Source organism: Dermacentor andersoni, chromosome 8, assembly GCF_023375885.2.
Source record: "Dermacentor andersoni chromosome 8, qqDerAnde1_hic_scaffold, whole genome shotgun sequence".
NCBI lineage: Eukaryota > Metazoa > Arthropoda > Arachnida > Ixodida > Ixodidae > Dermacentor > Dermacentor andersoni.
Genome location: NC_092821.1, coordinates 96,640,957 through 96,644,429, shown reverse-complemented (window position 1 = coordinate 96,644,429; position 3,473 = coordinate 96,640,957).

The window sequence follows — 3,473 nt, the reverse complement described above, 5'->3', positions numbered from 1 at the left end:
TCAATTGCAAAAAAATAGCAGTGCGCTGTGTCCCTGCTTCACACCAGCCTTTCCAGTGTAACGTTGGTGATGTTGCAGTTGTTTGCAGACTCATGTTTTACCGGAGCAGAAACTGTGGAAAACGTGGTAGACATGGAATGTATAGTACGAGCTACATTGAGCAGCGAATCTTGTTGGACTTTCTGCATGACGCAGGGTAGCACTCGTATTTAGAAGTAGTTTCTGATTATTTGTTCTATGCCATAATGCTGCCTTCCTCGCTACAAAAGAAAGCTACAGTATACATTGGATGATTCGAAAGCAGCGATATCTTTATTTGTGCGTTGGTCAAAGTCATCGGCAGCGTAGTCCCATTATATCAAGGGGTTTATGCTTCTGTCCCAACTGCTACAAAAACTTCCACACTCCCATTTTATCTGAATGACTTATACCCCCAACAAAAAGGAGACATGCGAGAGAAAATTGTTACGCACACACACATGTATACGTTTATATTTTCATAATCGCGATAATGATTCGTATTCGCAAGCGCGAGCGTTAGCTGCGTATCTCAGTCTGGGTTAGCAGTGAGAAATACATCAGTTGATCATGCCAAATCAGGCACAGTGGTCACTGTAGTATTTTACTGTGGCAGCAGTGAAGGGCTTAAAACTTGCTTGGCATTGCTCGCCCGCTGATAGTGTTATGCTGACTACGTCCGTTGTCGTCAGGTCGTCGCCACATGCTGAGCTTCACCATGACCAGTTGAGCCTCATCAGTTCAGCACAGAAACGTTTCTTCACAACCACTGTCGCCGCAATTGGAACCCAGGTAAATTCAGCATTGTGCTTTTGGCAGCTGGATGCACTAACCACTACGCTACCACCTTGATATTAGCTTTGGCCGTAGTGGATTTCACAGATAAGATTTTCTACTAGAAAATACTGAACGTCATTCACCGCAGCTTTCGTTCTTCTCTGCTAATTATGCTTTTCTTTCTTTGGAACCTGTGGTGCATGTGGCGGCGGACATCAGAGGAAGGATGAAGCGTGATAATTATAGTAATTATAGGTCACATTTCCGCAGCTTGCTTGTTTTCTCATGAGGTTTAGCTGTATCTGCTAAACAGTAGTTATGGCTCCTCTAGTTTGCAGACACACTTTCAAAATACTGCAATATTCAGAACAAATCATGACTTTGTTAGAAGGCATTACATCCATATCAAAACGCAAGTTTTGAAAATGCAGTATACTTATGCCAGAAGCTAAATTTCGCTGTAAGAGCAGGAAATTCTAATCGTATGATTGCCCTCCTTAATAATGCACACTTGATCAACTCGCTTTTGGAAGAAATTGGAAAGCTCTGATGAAGCTATATTTTGTTTTTCACTTGGTTGATCATATACGGTAAAAGTGAGTGCAAAATCTTGTAATTTTTTTTAAGTAACCAATCTAAACCATTTTACCTTGGTCAAACTCTTCTACTACGCACTGCACGGCCGAGGGTGCAATTTGAATACCCTAGTCGGTTTCTATCGCGACATCTAGTAGAACAGAAGGGTTACCTACCACTAAGGAACTTACATAATGAGACGATTCGATTGGGCCTTTGTCGATAACGCATTTTCCGCACAGGTCACCACGTGTCTTTAGCCACATAAAAGCGCCCTAAACAAGTTTAGTGTGGGTACGATGCCAGCCGCTCTCTGCACCGCGTGCGAGATATGTAAATCGAAAACAAGTCATAATCTATGTTCTGAATTTGCTTGTCGTACAACGCGCAGCTTGCAGGAACAATGTGGGCGTTTACCTTCATAGCATTTGCTTCTAGCCCCTCTCAGTAACGAAACACCACCGGTAGAGGAAACCGGTAAGGGCGATCAGAACAAGGAGAGGGCTAACATTCGGGCTATTAGTGTTGCTTACAGCACTTTAGAGGCACTGGGATGTGTAACCTAACACAGAAACCTTTAAAGACTGCTGCACTTGCTTTTGAAGACGACCTGCTTAGTCGACTTCAGATGGAATGGACGTATCTGGAATCGGGGTATCATTTGATCATTTAAAAAAAGAAACGATATGTTAGGTGACTTAGAGATGCCGTAGGGAACAAGACGACGGTAATAAATGATGCCTGTTCATGACGAAAATATTTGCGAATAGTCAGGAACAGAGGATGCAATAAAATAGGTGTAAATAGCCGTAAACAGGGAGGAATTCGATTCTCTGTGTCACTGTCGCCCTCTGCCACACTACGGCTGAGTGCCACTTAACTGCCACACCCTCCGCCGGCTGGCGGCTGGTGTCTGGGTTCAATGGCATAGGATGCCCAAGGTCATGAAATTTGGTCATCAAGTGCAGAGTAATTGAAAGTGCATAAGACAACCAAGAGTCACGAAAAGAAAGTGAAAGAAACAGACACAGTAAATAAAAAACAAAATACGAAAAAACCCGCCCTACCGTTACGATACTGAATGATCCGAAATTTGAGCGCAGGCCGATACGTGTTTTTAGTTCGCGATATATTGAGGCAAAGCATTTCACACCAAAGTCACCACACCGACTGCCAGTGGGCCAGTGCCATCAACACCTTCGCAGAGAGAGGGGCCGTGTGGGAACGCTGGCATGATGGGCGGCATCGAAGCCAGCTATATGTGTAAGAAGACGATGGCAAACAGGCGGGCGTTGCCACAGGCGCGTTCGCGTGGTTACGCCGAAGGACGCCGACGCTCAATCCAGGAACGGGTGCCTATTAGCTGAGCTCTAAAACGCCTAGAAAGAAATGATAATGGAAAATCTTATTGATGTTATGATCGGTCGTTCGCGCCGCGACAACTTCCGGTCACGGCTCGCACGAATATGGGGAACGGACCGACGGCGTCTTCAAGATGGTTCTTAACACGGATGATTTATGACCACCGCGGGAGTACTTGGTTCAAGAGAGGTTTGAGAAATTAGCATGATACGGCCATCACTTGTGAGCCGCCCAAATTGGCATGTCCAGGCCGGAGACGTGGTCAGTGCGATGATACGTCCATCCCGTGTCATAATCGGAGTCAGCGTACGTTCCCCTCCTTTCCTTGTTTTTGCATAATGATAAGCGTGCGTTTTGGACCAAGTTCCCTTTTTGTGGGAAAGGGCAACCGACGTCTGGATTGGTGGGGCCTGATGTTATCGGTCTTTTGACTCCGGATCGGGGGAAGTGACTAAACAATGATCACTCAAGGCATAAAAGGAGCAACGGATGGCGGGAGTGATCGGCGACTACAACTTCATCAGCTTTTCTGTATTACTTTTCGTTTTCTTGTACATATGTAGATATAAGCGTGTTTGTCAAATGTCCTGAATATCGAACTCAGCCTCACATGCACTTACACCTCCATGACGAAAGAGAATCCCATGTCTTGGGACGCTCAGTCACAAAATCGGATGACAGCACAGAGATAGTCAGAGCAGCGCTCTGACTATCTGGGGTTCCCAACTCAAATTACTTGT